The sequence below is a fragment of the Marmota flaviventris genome, chromosome 1 (assembly GCF_047511675.1).
Source record: "Marmota flaviventris isolate mMarFla1 chromosome 1, mMarFla1.hap1, whole genome shotgun sequence".
NCBI lineage: Eukaryota > Metazoa > Chordata > Mammalia > Rodentia > Sciuridae > Marmota > Marmota flaviventris.
The window spans coordinates 179,669,170-179,685,301 of record NC_092498.1 but is presented as its reverse complement, the minus strand read 5'-3'; the positions used below and the strand labels follow the sequence as shown (position 1 = coordinate 179,685,301).

General features: G+C 38.4%; 1 protein-coding gene across 7 annotated transcripts in view; it reads left to right on the top strand.

Annotated features, from left to right (window-relative positions):
• Satb1 (SATB homeobox 1) overlaps positions 1–16,132 on the top strand; it is a 98,083-nt gene that overhangs the window by 7,263 nt on the left and 74,688 nt on the right. For 2 of the 7 annotated variants that reach the window (XM_027923173.2, XM_027923171.2), the window contains exon 1: positions 12,338–14,134. The exons of 2 other annotated variants lie outside the window; for them this stretch is intronic. The gene's annotated coding sequence lies outside the window, so the exon portion shown is untranslated. Of the gene's footprint in view, positions 1–12,337; positions 14,146–16,132 lie in introns of those variants that run through there. 3 more of the 7 variants (XM_071619414.1, XM_071619413.1, XM_071619411.1) reach the window with 2 other exon arrangements.

Here is a 16,132-nt window from a genome sequence, read left to right as displayed (position 1 = left end):
CAGCCTTTTTGAGACATGTTAACTGTATATTAACAATCATGTTAAAAAAGAATGATGTATACTCCTTGCATACAAGCTGCTGCTTGCTAGTCTCTAAAAAAAAAAAAAAAAAAAATTCTTTTAGAATGTATGGAGTCAGATTTTTGGTCCAGCATCATCAAAACATTTTTATACAAAATTACTTAATTTTAAAACTTTTTGCAGGGTTATAAATTTTTCTTCTTGTTTTCCTTTCTTTGCGATTAGTATTGGCTTGATGATTTTTACGTGTGGCATTAGAAACTATTGCCCCTCAGCAATTTTAGCTTTTCTATGTTGTATTTGGAAATTCCCACATTTTCTTGTTTTTTGATGACTTTGATCAACAAAAGATGCTTAAAAGCTTATTGAGTTGACTTAGCACCTCTTAATACTCCTTATGGAATCATTTTAGTCACTGTTTCTTGAGTCCAACTCTTTTTTTTTTTTTTTTTTTTTACAATTCTGTATAACCTAATATTCCAAATACATATGAGCAGCTGATCAGAATGGTATTACTAAAATTATTTCATTGTTCAAATCTCAAACTTGGTTTTTAGCTGTGGTTTGTAGCATGGCAAAACAACAGCTGACTGAAACTATAAGGGTTTAAAGCTGGATTTACCTTTCGATGGTTCTATCATATTGCTTCACTCTTTGAATTTTCTTGATTAATCAGAATTTGTAGACTTTATGACATTCAAATATGCTTTAGGATTCCCACTTTATCAAGCTCTTATGTGCTACTATTATTTATTTCTGTAAGTTATTAAACTACCAAAAAGGAACTAAATATAAGGTACATGCCTGTGCTACGTAAAATAGGGAAATCAGCTAGATTTCTGTGGCTTGCACACAGTAACCATTCATGAAAGAAGTACTAAAATAATAATAGAATAAATATTGAAAGTGGATCATGCCGATAAAGATTTATTGGGAAAAGAGACTTTTCTTCTTCACGTTCTGTTTTTATGGGGGTTATCTGAGCTCTTAATCTACACATGCCCCAGTTTTCTGGATAATTGGCTGCTTTTCTTCTTTAACTATGTGTGCTGTCATTTTTTTGACAGAAGCACCAGGGTTTCTGTTTTATCCCCATTGTCTGACCTTCAGGATTAGGTTAAGTATCTCTGTTCAGGTTCATGGTCCTTTGGTGTGTGATTGTTGTAATAAACTGTAGCAGAGTCAACATAGAGTACTCCCCTGAGTTCCTTGCAGTCAGGACACCATGTGGTGGCCTTTCTGATATTCCAGAGCCAAAGTACCACCGACTAGTGGCCCAAGGCTGATTAACCTCTACCTGTTCTTTCCTATCATAACAATTTTTTTTCCAGGATGCCATTGAATAAATATCAGCTATAATTTTTGTGTAAATACATTTTCTTTACTATAGCTACATACATTGTTTTTAAACTTTTCTAAGATTCAGGGTGCTTGTATTAACAAAGATTTCACTCCATTTCTTAAAACTAACACCAGAGTTTCAAGAGGGTTATTAGCTGCGTCTAAAACATCCTGAAAAGTTCAATCATCCTGTGAAAGTTATCTCCAAAAAAAAAAAAAAAAAACACCAGACATTTCTTTTAAAATGTACTCTCATTTTAAAATGTGTGGGGCTATATTTGCAGGCATTTCTGTTTAGTTACACAAAAAGAAAGTATTCTTTAAGTGGTGCACTGCTGTGTGACCTATTACATTATCATGCATATTCTGTCTCTTTAAAAACACAGTCTCCTCTATTTGCCCTATTAATTGTTGATATGTTGCCATCCACGAGACAAAAATTAGAGCTGTAATTAAATAATCATGTGATGCTCCTTAGTGCCAGTGAGAGCAAACTCATTTTTCCAGGCCCTGATGGTCACTGATTATTGTATTACTACTGGCTTGCTTTATTTTTTTTAATGATTCTCTATCTGTGGCTTACCTAACTCCTGTCCTTCTTTTCAAAATTAAAGAAACTAAAAAATGTTCAGCCAGTTAATTGGCTAGAGGTCCTCAGGGACCATAAGGTAGACATACCTTTTTTGCTTTTGGTCACCTGGTAGGTTCTTTGGGGAGACTACATCAGTAGTGTGGTTGCCTGCCATTTAATTTACACTGGTGTTTTGGCTGGGATGGAGGCATATGGGGAATGCCAGGAGAATTACAAAAGGAGCCGGGTATTAAAATTCAGAAATGATTAAAATTGAAATAAAAGGATGCTGCTTCTTTGCCAGTACTCTGGCAGTCATAATGACACATAGAGATTAGTTTCCACCTTCATCTTTTCCTTCTTTCTCATTTCCTCTTGTTTATTGTTGACACATTTTCCTTATGTCTGTCTCTCGTCTCTGTGTCTTTTTGCACCATTATGCATTCCTTCTTTCTCTCTCTTTCCTTAAGCATGGAGAAGCCTACTTAACCTTATTATAACAATAACAGAATAGGTTATTAATATTTAATATGCACATGATTAAAATTTCTCTCCCTTAAACATAGGTCAGCTGTATTATTATTAACCGGCATGTAATTTTTCATTTAAAATATTCTTATTCTGCCTTGCTGTTTCTGAAATGCAGTCTACTTTAGTAGTGATTTAATACATAATGTTTAGAAAACTGTGGTTGGCTAGTGAGAAAAGAACTTACCAGTCATGGATAATCAATTATGCATGAATTCAAATGTAACAGATGGAATCTGGTGAGTTAAAGTTTCTCTTTGCCTTAGTGGTTTTTTTTTTTATTTGTTTGTTTGACACCTGTCTCTTACATATAGATAAACATCTAGCATAGCATGTGAGAAATTTCCTTGTATCTTTGTTTTGTCTTCAAAGTGAACTTAATTTTTTAAATCAAATGTAAAGGTAGATAATTTTTTATCTGGTCTTAAAGATTATCAGATTGTTTCTTCATTTTATAGATATGGAATCTGATCCTGCTTAGCTAATGAAGGATCCCTTAGATAGCTAGTGGAGTAAGAAGTAATAACCAAATCTGTTTCCTTGCCTTTTCTCCACTACTTTCCCTCTTATGTTATTTAGCCTTTCTTTCACCAGAGTTGCTTAATAAGAGGAGTGTTACATTAACTGTGGGTATAAAGGATTTCTGATGGAAACAGTGGTAGACTAGTTTTAACTGTGTAATACACTCTTGCATGACATGTAAATATTATCTGTGTACACAAATGTTATGCTATATATGTATGTTGTAGATATGTACATTTATTCATACTTGGATGTTGGCCAAACAGTTGGATTTCTCAATTTTATTAAGAATGCCATAAGATTTGGTTTTATATATCTTAAATTATAGTATATGTCAGCCTTGCTTACAGGGTTGTAATTTTTAGTGACAAATTCCCTATGTGCAAATTAAACTAAAAAGTTATTTTTGAGGGCCTTATTACCTCCAATGAGAGATAAGAAGTTCAGTTTTTATTATTATTAAATGAATATGTAGTGTTTCTGCAATTGTAGACATAACAGAAAAACAGTGGGTATTGACCATCTTTAAAACAATGCAGGCTCAAAATAGTTACAATCTGGTCCCCCTAAAAATTTTTCATAAATATGCTATTTGTTTCTCTCCCCTGTGGTATGTGTTCATATATATATATATACATATATATATATATATATAACAAATGAAAAGTCTTAACAAAATAAATAAAAATATTTGATTAAAAAATAGCCTCAAGGCTCTCTAGTTCTTTTTTTTAAAGTTATAATGTAGCATTATTTATAAACTTTTTGCTTCATATCAACTGGAAATTTGCATGCATATTTATAGTCCTTGTCAGTTATCTAATGAATAAAATTTCACAATAAATACACTAATAAAGAAAGGCACCTTCAGGATAGTTAACTTGTATAACTTCGCTATACTGTCAAGCTATTTTTTAGTATTTTATTTAATACTTTTATACATGATATCTTTTAAATTCAGCTTCATTATGTATATTAATACATAATTCCTTAGTCATGCACGTCAGATACATATACATAGATATAACCTTCAATAAAATATAGTTTATAAATGAATTTCTAATACATTAAAAATTCTACTTTATAATAATATAAAATTCCATCCTAATATAAAATCAGTAGGAATAGATGATATGAAGTAGAATTATAGATGATGTGTTAAAGGTAAAGATGATATTTCTAATGTTGTATAAGAAGCAAATACTTTAATCCTTATTACTATCATATTACTATCACAAAAAAAAAATAATTGACAAATTCAAAAGTCTTTCTTTTAAAAAATTCTTTTGTTTTAAAAAATGGAATCTAAAGTCTTTATATGTGGTCAATTTGTGAATTATTATATAGGTTACATTTTTACAGCGCTGCACATCAGTGTGTGAAATCCTAAGAACTGTTTAACAGGAAGGTATACTATTTCATGAATGATTTTTACTCTTTGGAAAAATATCCCAAAAGAACTTTTGCATTTAATATACTCTTTTTTGTTTGGGTTTTGTCAAAGCTTCCTTGTCTTCATTTGGTAATATTCTATATTGTATAAAACCTTAAAAGAGAACCATCTTCTTGCATTGGAGAACGCGCAAAGTGGGTGAGACCTTGATCTCCCATTACCCATTGCTGTTGATTATCCTTGGGTTGGGTATTCATCCTATGGATAGTTATCCAGCATAGACTGGACTGTAGCAGTCAGCAGGTAAGGACAAAGCAGTGGAAATGCATCATAGCACATTATTTCCCATGAAGGTTGACATGATATTTTCATGATACAAGCCAATCTTAGATCTAGATGAAAGATTGTTTTGATTTTTTTTAAATTATGTGTAACATAAAATATGCCATTTTGATGATTTTTTTAAACATACAGTTCAGTGACATTGATTACATTCACAGCGTTGTGTAACCATCACAATCTGCTTCTAACTCCTTTCCATTAGTCCGAGTAGAATGCGCTTTAGTTTTGAATTGAACTTTGCTTTTGCATCAGCAAATTTCAAGCTTTATAGTCATATTTAATTGTTGTTAAGCATTTGTTTCTGGTGGTGGCTTTCCTTTCCAATGGACAATTCCTGGTCTAGCAACCTGTGGTGTTGGGCATGGAAGTACAATATCAGATATTGCCTTTGGATGATGTTCCCACAAAAGTGACCTTGACTAAGGCCCATTGTAACCTCCAACTCTTTTTCCCTATAGTGAAGCCAGGAAAGATTAACAATAATATTCACATCACTAAGGAAATTTTGATATGCCTTGGCTAAAGGTTGATTGGGAAGGATAGTGTTTGACTTGAGAGGAATTAAAATCCCATGAGCTTCCTGTGAGTATTAAAGGCACAGTAGGTAGGACTGGGATGCCCTGCAATTGGCCCCAGGGCATAGACAATATGAATACTTTGGTTCTGCTCAAGTGCAGTGATTCAGTCTGGAAATAAATTGAGAAGCTCACTCAAGGTTGAATTTTGTTTTTTTTTTTTTGGTGGTGGGGGTGGGATGGGGGAGCATGCCCAACTATGTTGAAAAAGAATTAGAGGAAACTCAGATGGTTCTGGCTCCAGAAAATAATAGACTGGTTTTAGAACTGTACTTCCATGTGTAATTTTGTGGTTAGTCGCTTATGTCTGTGATGATAAATCACATACCTGCACAGGATTTCTGGCACCCCAGTAAATCTCAAGCAAGTGCCCAAATGCTAATTTATCATGGTTTCTCAAATAGCATACCTTTATTCACCAAATCAGTGATCTAATGGCTTCTCCCCCTTACTCTTTTTAGTTTGTTTGAAACAAGTGGCTCGCCTGTACATACATGCATACATACATACATACCTGTTACTTTCATTTCCTTCTGTCCATCGGTCCTTCCTTCTTTCCTTTCTGTTTTCTGCATTGTGGTAATGGAACTTGTACCCAGGGGTGCAGGGTGCTCTACCACTGAACTACAGCCACACCATTTTTATTTTTATTTTGAAACAGGGTCTCACTAAGTAACCAATGCTGCCCTTGAACTTGTGAACCTCTTGCCTCAGCCTCATTGCTCACCTTCTCCTGGAGTAACTGGAATTACAGGTGTGCACCATCACACCTTAAATTTTGGGCTACTGCTGGTTCATAGAGTAGACTTAACATTTCCAAGTGACCCCGGGATTGGGGTAAAAACTTGACCTCATAGGTATCCTAGTAGGCATATTTTATTCCCTAAATTCAAAACATTACTTAACCATGGATGCCAAACCTGGTTATACCTCAGAATCACCCTGGGAATTTTAAGAAACGAATGACCAGCTCCCACCCTCAGCCATTCTGATTTAATTGCAGAGGGGTGCAGCCAGAACACCCTGAGTATGATCCCGGCACCTGCCTTGACTTCCTAAAATTGTTAGGCTGCATTCTTAGAAGCACTGGCTCATAAAAACAGCTTTTGAATTTCTTCCCTGTGATGGCAGGCACAGTGAGAGACTCCAGGAATATATACATAACAAACCACGATGTGCTTACAGCCTTGCAGTTTGGAGGTGTAGGCCTATAAAATATGGAATGTCACATTGCAAGCAGGACAGGTAGAGTGATGGAGCATCAAAGGAAATAACCAACAGCTGGAGCAGGCTTTAGACAAAGAGGCGAAATCAAGCTGCATATTAAAGGAGATAGCAGAAGGGAAGTTCCCAAGTGAGAAGGCTCTGGGAGAGCACTCCTGGAGCCAGAGAGACAAAATGAGACATCCTGAAACTCTTTGAGTACACTGGTGGAGATCTCTACACTGGCAGACTCAGTGGCAATTGCAGGAATTCTTTTCTGATCCCTGTTCAATTTTGGATCTAGGTCCAGATAGAAGTACCAGTTTTGATGAAATCATTACCATTGTGCCTTGTTAGAGACAGGATTCATACTAACATCTTGAAAAGATTTGTTCAATAAATTTTTGCTAATATAAAAGTAAATTTTGACAGCAATATTTCTGGGTAAAAGGTTCAAGTATCTTGTCAGTTTCCAGAAGCCAACTATAACAGTTGCTCTTGTCTAGATCCCCCCCAAACTAGCAAAAACATTGGTCTGGTTTTTTTCTGCTGTAATAATGACCTTTGTCTATTAAAACCATATCATAAATTACCAGTGGTATTTATATCTACCCCAAAGTAATTAGGTAGCAACTTTTGATCACCATCAATCTAACTGAAACTCAACTTATTTGGGGAAAAAAAATAAAAACAAAAACATAAAGCCCTGCATGTAATGTTCATTATCATTACTCTTTTTATCTCTCCTGTAACATTTTCAAGCCTTTTGCCATTATTTTCTGCAGTGTACTATTATTTGTTTGGTATCTGGATGCCCTCCCAGTTTGAGTAAGTCTCTACAATTAAAGCTTCCAAAAGAGCCATTTCCAAGGGCAGCTATGCTTACTTAATGTGGGGGCCAAGGTAAGGGTGGGAATGACTCTGTGGTTTTTAACTTCACCTATGAGATATTTAAATGCTCATGGAAAACAGCATTTGGAGTAAAACATATTATTCCAACTGTATTACAGGACCCTTTCAAGTACAGACATGTCTAGAAAGTTGTCTTAAATTTGTGTTCAGCAGTACACAAGTATAATTTCATGCAACTTTACAGATCTATGGGCTAATTATAAAATGGAAAAATGATCTTGATTCAGACATTATTAGAAAGTCTAATAGCCATTCAGCACCATTAAGATTCCTCCTGACCAGGTCTTGGATTCACTTAGTTGTCTTACAGGAGTTCGTTAGGTAAACACTATCCAATGGAACTTTCTGCAATGAAGAAGTGTTCTATAGCGATACTGTGCATTATGATAGCAACTGTAGTCACATGGGGGCTATTGAGCACTTGAAATATGGAGGAACTAACTTGTAAATTTTATTTCATTTTAATTCAAATTTAAATGGTATAACCACCTTCTCCCCTGTTCCTTTCTCCTCACATCTGCAATCTCTGAAATGTATTGTCAACGCACTTTGTAGTGGAAATTGGTTTCAAGTGACACTGTGAGCTATTTGCTCCTATATATTCATTCATAATCTAAATATTACAAGGATGCTGCATTACATTTCTGGTAGTATGGCAGTGAGCACAGACTTCTGCTACCATAGGGATTTCAGTCCAATAAGGGAGCTATTTATTAAACTAATAATTAGCCTGTTTGTTAATTGATTAAGACTGGGATGACTGTTACAAAGGAGAAATACAAGATGTTGTGAGAATATATCATGGGGATCAGAACTTTTTGTGGGATTAGTCAGAGAGTTGCACCAGAGAAAAGCATGAAGCTGTGTGCCTTCCTCTGGTTCAAGGCTGGGTCAGGTTAGTTGTGGGACTCACAGCTCAGAGCAAGGCAGTTAGCATGGGCCATGCCATGACCTCCCAGGATGAGGGGATCTGGTATGATGAAGCTATATGCACATGCATACTGCAAACATTTGAACTCGAGCAAGTGAATTCTTTCCTAAACTGTATGCAGTTGTGATAATGTCAGTTATAGATAATACATGATAAGAAGGTGCAAATGTTTACAGGATATTGCATTTCCTCTCCAATATATGTTTTGACAAAGTTGTTTGGGCTACAGCCCCAGCGTTTCCTCCCTGCTCTTACAAATTGGAATTTGGTCCATTCAAAAAACGATGTGGAAATCAGTACTGACATCCCAGACAGACAAAATGAGACACATGACAGCAAAACATATGGCTTGAATAGACATCCTTATATGGCCAACACAGACCATATTCCCAGAAATTCATATATGGAAAACACCACCTGCAGTTAAAGCCAAAAAACAAAGAGTTGACATGACAAAAAAGAGCTATGTGCTACATAAATTGTGCTACTTTAAGAGTGTGGAGAGATAGCCAACTGTATTTGAATTTAAAAAGATGGAAAAAAAAAAACCCAACAACAACATGTCCTTAGAAAGTGTTATGGTGGTGAGCATTGCTTTACTAACACAGGCACTGACAGAGTTGCTATATCTTAAAAGCATTTGAATTCTAAATGCTTTTCTCTGTTTATTACAAATGTATGTCCTATTCAGAACTCTGAATGTGTTTTAATGCTTTCGGATATCTGCCTGCATATTTATCTTAATACGTTGCCATCTAAAACATGCAGTAGTGCTTTCATTAAGTTTTTAAAAATCTTGTATATCAGTTACAATATTTTATCTTTGCTTCCTTTGTGTAGCCAGTATGAATGCCTTCTCCATACACTCTGTTTTAACCGTATGTCCACATGTTAAACAGTTCATGTAATTGAGTTGCACTATTTCATGTTCCTCAAGTTTTTATTTTGATAGCAGTATTTATAAAGTTTAACTTTTTAAAATACTTGATTGCTTCTTTATGGGTAAATATATTCCTATGTAGAATCAGTTGATGGTTTCCCCCCTGTATGAACTTTCTCTTACATACGCCTAGGTAGGTAGTATTTTCCTAATTATCTTTCTTTTTTCTTCTTTATTTTAATCTGAGTTTACACTGACCAATAACTCAGTGGCTATAATGAATATTCTGAACTAGTAGATAGTGCATAGTAATTAAGTTCATCAATGTAGTATACTGCTAGGGTATAAAACTCTTGTGTGCCATTTTACTTCTATCCTTTCTTCTAATCATAAAGTTCTGGAATACAGAATATGCTTCAGAGAAAATTATTGTGTCTATGTGATTAATAGATTCACGATTGTAATATATTGTTACTCTTTATAATAAAGTCATTATTAGATACCTTATGCTTGCTTATTCTGTTTATCATTTTCTAAGGCCATGTCAACCCCTATTACATACTTTAATGATTTGTGTTTATGAATAGGTTTGTGATTCTTGGATAAAAGTGCTATTCAGATTTAAAGACTACTATTTTATTTCCCATATTACATTAGCATTGATCAGGTCATTATGAGGCTAAGGCAAGCAGAAGGCATTCTGTCTTATTTATTTGTGTAAAATGATGGGATAAAAATAATATTTATCCCATTTTGTCTTAATATTGATATTTTCAGTAACCTTTTCTTAGGTTTTCTTATTTTTTTTTTTAGCTCAAATTTTGTTTTGCTTTCTTTTCTTTTTTTTTTTAGTCATTAAGCTTGAGGTGAAGTTGCATGGGTGAATGGCATATTCTTTTGTAGTCCTGAAAAATTTTCCTCTATTTTAAAAATTTTGCTATTGTTTGTAAGTTTGTTCAACAGGATACTAGAATGCACTTGTCCCTACTGAAAACAAGTCAGGTTTCAGGGTAATACATTAGATATTACTAATTTGAAACAACTATTAAAATACTCATATTGGAAATTACAAATTTAACCTGTCATGTTGGGGGAAAAATCATTGTCATCAGAGATAATATCTGCTTTTTCTCTTAATTATCTTTTTAAAATACTTAAGTACATCTACCCAGAATACACATCTCCACAAAGATACTGCATTTTGCCCTTTTTGTATATTTCCTTATTGATTATATTTCTTAAGACTTTAGTTAAAATAGCCTCCTCCATATTTCCCCCCGAATTTCAACCTTTAAAAATGTAGCACCATTTAGGCTTTTTAGTAAAAATTGCCTTACATTTCTTTTCTTGTTTTGGGTGCTGTGTCTTGAGTTTGATTATCACATGTTCTTTTGCTCAAGGCTTCTGTTTATATGTGCCAAGATTCACGGTTGCCTTCCTCGATTTTGACTAACCTTTCCGGTTTGTGGGTGAAACTTGGGTGCTATTAGAGTGATATATTTTCATTGTGTTTCTCCTGAAGTTATCCTCCCCCAGGAGGCCATAATTTCCTATACTTTATCTTCTACTTTACCTTCTGCTTTTCTTAGATTTCTAGTGTAAACAGTGTGTCTAAGAGTGTATTGGTAGCTTTAAAGAGCCTAATTTGCATATTTCCCTCTTATCTCAGTACTTGTGCTAACTTGTTGCTTTTTTATGTGTAACAAAATGTTTATCTGACTGATTGTTGTCTTTTCCCTACCAGTGTATTCTACAAAATAATTCTTATAACTTTTTGTTCTTGTTTAGTGATTAAGGGCACTAAATCTTGTTTAATAACCTCAGGGTGTTAAAATGGTGGTACTAAAACCTAAACGCTAAATGACGCATATCTATTTTGGGTTAGATTGTAATGTTCTTCATTTTTATATGAGCTATATTTATCTAAAGTTCATACTTAAGTGATAATAACCATTGATCTGAGGACTTTACCCTAGATTACAGAAAAAAATATATATATTTATTGCTACAACAGATGTATTTACCAACCCTAACTTTCCTGTCTCTCGCCCTGTGTAAATTATTTTAAGAATGATGACATCTTTTCCTTTGTAATAACAAGTCTCTTTCAAGTGACCCAAATTTTAACTCCACCACTATGGGCCTCATATTTCTTCCTCCAAAGTGTTCTGTGACTCTGACTTGTACAGAAAGCTCTTAGTCGGTTGCTTTTAATGTTGACTCTTTATAGTTTAGGGACCACCCTCCTTTGAGAATAAATATTTGGGAGAGCATTTCTAGGTTCCTGGCCTTTATTGCTCTGCAAATGTTTCTGCAACCTCTGCGCTTTTTCCTGGGAGATCCACCTCCCGACTGTCCCCTTCAGCCACTTCCTGAAGTCTTACCACCTCAGTCCTCAGCGCCTGTCACCTGCAAGACTCGGTCCCTTTCCCGCGGGGCCAGTGCGTCCTCCGCGCCCCCGCCCCCGGGCGCCCGCCTGTCCCCCGGGTGCCCGCCTGCAACGCCCCCGGAGTATTCCTTTTTGTGGCTTTTGTGGCGTGAGAGTGGGTGGTTAGTCCCCCCCCCCCCCCCCGGGCCCTCGCCCCCTCCTCCCCGTCACTTTCATTCCCCCCGCCCCCGAGCCAGTCCTGCCCCTCCTCCTCCACCCCGCTCCCACTCGCACACCTGCCCTCGTCGCCCGCGCGCCGCGCGCTCCCCTCCCCGCTCCGGCGGCCGCTGCCAGGGAAGCCCCCTCTCCTCCTCCCCTCCGCGCTCTCCCTGGCGCGCCTGGCGGCGGCCAGCACTAACCCTCGCGCAGCGCCCTGTTATTCTGGGTATTGTGTGTAATAAATGTCGGGCCGCCTCACTCTAATCAAGCTCATTACAAATTCTTGCGCGCCCGGGGCCGGAAATCGTGCGCTCCCCCCCACCCCCAGCTCCGCACTCATTCACTAGTTACTTGTCTTTAGGCTTTTTAACTCGCCGCCCCCGCCCCCTCCCCCAATCCCGGCCCTCCAGCCCGGGTTTTAATCCCCATCCCTTTTCCGCCTTCTCCGTGCACCCTGCCCCCCCGCCGCCTTCCTCCTCCGCTGCGCACCCCCTTCCTCCTCTTCTCCCTCCCCCCGCCGCCGCCGCCGCCGCCGCCACTTTCTTGCTCGCTCCCGCTCCCCGGACGCGGCGGATGAGCCGGCCCCGCTGGGGAAGGCTCCGGGCGGCGGCGGGCGGCCGGGAGGAGGCTGCGTGCTCGGGGCTGGGGCTGCGAGCGGGGTGATTTTGTATTAAAATGAGGAGGAGGAAGAAGAGGCAGCCACAGCGGCGGCGGCGGCGGCAGCAGCAGCAGCAGCAGCAGCAGGAGCAGCGGCGTAGAGGGCTGCAGCCCGGGCGGACGCGCGGAGCCGAGCTGGGCACGGCGGCGGCGGCGACAGCGGCCGGGATGAGTCAACTAATAATTTAATGGGGGCAGAGACGGCAGCGAGGGGGAGAGCGACCGAGGGAGAGAGAGAGAGAGAAACAGCCCCGTCCGGGGACTCGCGCTCACACGCACGCACACACAAACACACACACACACCTCTCCCAGTGCCACCCAGCAACAACCGGCCTCGTCACAACAACAACAGCAACAGCCGCCCTCTAGCCTGCCCGGGGGCCGTGCGTAAAAGCCTGGGCGACTCCAGAGGACGCTTCCCACCCCCCCTTTTGCATTTCGGGAAACTCCTGATCAGTTTTGTTGGGTTTCTGGGCTTCTTTTCCCCCACACCCCCAAGTCCTAGTGCCATTGTGGTGCTCGTTGTTTACCTCGGACTCTGGCTGAGAGAGAGCTTGGCGACTTTTTTGGGGGAGGGGGCGGGGAGTTCGTCGCTGCCAAGGCGGTAGAGGTGGCTGGGGTCCCTTCTGATCTTCCTCCTCCTCCTCCTCCCCCTCCCCCCTCCTCCTCTCTCTCCCCCTCACTCACTGGTCTCCCCAGACGCTCCCAGCCCCGCGTCAATGGGCAGGGAGAGGGTCCTCGGGGCTGTTGTCAGCGAGGGCGGAATCAAAAGTGGCATTTTAGTGCCTTTCCGGGGCTTTTCTCGCGACCCGCTGCCCCTCACCCTCTCTGTCCCCTGGTAGATGCCCTCGTTGGGGGTGCGAGGCTGTAGGGAAAAAGTTTAAGGTTTGTTAATATTAGTGGCTATCGCTGGGGAGGGGGTGGGGGCGATTGGCAGGGAGGCGAGGTGGCCTTCCCCTCTCCGCGTTTTCCGGGGTTATTGGAGAATAATATTGCAAGTGACAGCCAGAAGTAGACTTTCTGTCCTCACACCGAAGAACCCGAGCGAGCGGGAGGGAAGAGAGAAGAGGGGACTTTTTTTTTTTTTTTTTAAATCCCCTTCCTTTTTGGAGACCTTGTCCGCAGTGATTTTTTTTTTCTTCTTCTTTTTTTTAAAGAGATTCCTCAGTCACCACCTCGCCTCCCCAGCACCACCACAGTGTACAGCTCATAACGGGTTTTGCTTTGTTTTTACGATCACCCCCCCCCCCCCCCCCGCAACGAATCACTTGTCAGATCAATTTTATCTTCTCCCTCCTCCCTACTTCCCACTCTCCCCTCCTCCCCATCGAAAACCCCGTTCTCTGAGGTTAGACATTTTACAAATCATAAACGTTGATTTTCGAATTGTGATTTTTTTTTTTAAACCCCCTCTCCCATGGCTACTCTTCTAGACGTTTGTTTCTGCCCTTCCCCCGCTTATGGGGGGCGGGGGTAGGGGAAGAGAAAATAATACAATTTCAGGGGAAGTCGCCTTCAGGTCTGCTGCTTTTTTTTTTTTTTTTTTTTTTTTAATTAAAAAAAAAAAAAAGGACATAGAAAACATCAGTCTTGAACTTCACTTCAAGAACCCGGGCTGCAAAGGAAATCTCCTTTGTTTTTGTTATTTATATGCTGTCAAGTTTTGAAGTGGTGAGTTTCAGGTCGGTTTTGCTAATTTCACTCAGTAAAACTGCAGTGTTTCTGTTTCTAGATAGTACTTTGCTTCTTTGTCTCTTTAAAAGGTCACAGTGAAAGCTTGGCCTGGATCGTGCCGGCCATATGGAATGGATAAGGGCACAATCTCTTAAAATGTGATTATTGGGTTCTGTGGGGGCAAGAGAGGCGATCCAGCAAGGAAACTCATTGAAAAGGATCCCACAATGCAAAAAAAATAGGTTCTTGAAGCCGAAATTTCGTGCTTTTATTTCTTTCTTTTTTAAGGGAAATAATTGCTGAGACTGAGTTTACTGTTTCATTCAGTAATTATCATATATGGTCTTAGTTTATGGGCAGGGAAATGGGATTTTGAGAAAGTAGCGTGCTTTCTGTGTGCCAGCCAGACGTTATATTAAAATGGGTTTTTAAATGTGTAACTCAAAAGAAACTCTTCAGCCTGGCATCTGTTGAGACCATGGTTAGTTTCTGCTGCTGTCAGTCCAGGCAGGCCTGTTGGAGGCTGCTCTTTTCAATTCCAAACTGAGGTTTGGTGAACTTTAGCCTTGGGCATAGACTTTAAAGGAGTAAATTGGGTGTTTTATGTGCATGTAATTTTGCTTTATAATGTAAAGCTTTTTACTGGATGACTTAGTGTTTAATAGATGCTCATAGGTGGATATTCAAAGGACAATTTTGCATGACCTATATGATGTTTTGATTGTCAATACATTAACTAAATTATAATCTATCACTTTCATTTGCTGTACAGCTTATAGTGCTGTTAAGCCTCATGATTACTTAATATGTTTTGTAGCATTAACTTTGATGCTGCTGTCTACTTGCCTCCACCACATTTTTTTTTCTCTCAGGTTGCCCCAAGGGTTAAAGATTTTCTTTTCAAATTATGTTTTAAAATTTGTCTTCTGCTCTAGGGTAAGGCAACCAATTTTAGAAAAAGCAGCTCTGCATTATAATCCACATGGAACATTATAAAGAGTGTTTTGAATAAGTTAATAATCATCACTCTCTAATTTTGGCTTTAGACTGCAGTTTAATATAATGGAAAAGAGTAATCTTGATAAAAAGTGGTTAAAAAAGGCACATTTATTGTTAATGAACCTCATAACCAAAAACAGATGGGACCTCGATCAACGGTAAACCTTTAGTTCTTAGCGTGCCACCCTGGAGTCAAAGATAAATAGCCATTATTATTTCTCAAACTTTATAATTCTTCAGTTGGCATTCTTAAAGTTGATTTTAAAACTCCAGATTAACATTGCTCCCCCACTTTTCTTGATTATATGGGACGAAGTATTCTAGTTAAATGGAAGGGAAAATGTTTATAGGAAAATCATGCTAACACAGACTGGCTTTCACAAATCTAGATCTAAATAGCTTTGGTATAAAATTTTTTTAAAGAGTACAAGATATGTCAGATTATCAGACAGCTAGAAGAAAATGGTAATTAAATTCTCTCTGGTTTTCCTTAGTATGTTCTCTTTAATGTTGATAAGCCCACTACTTAATGTCTGATAAAAGTTCATGAAATAATTCTTCTCACCTTTTCTTATCAATTCTAGTTAAAACTCTGTGTTGGAAGTGATTTGATACTATGCTAGTTACTTTTATTGGAAGTAGTATGAAAATTGATGCCCATATAAAATATAACTGAAGATAATATTTGGTTTATATAAAAATTAATTACAATGTTAACTTTGTTGCATACTGAGATTATTTTTTGATGCTGGAGATTGTGTTTTATCAGTATCATTAAGAATTTTTTGAAAATGAGCTTGGCTCTTCAATCTACTGTTTATATCACAAAGTATTTTCAAGTTTTTGGTTTTTAAATAGCATTCTATTAGTAATGGACACTAATATTGGACAGTAATATTGACTCTGAAAGATGAATTGTAATACTTCTGTACCTAGGATATTTGAGGAAACCCTCTACTTCTTCCTGTTTGCTTAGGGGTGAAATGATCTAGTCAC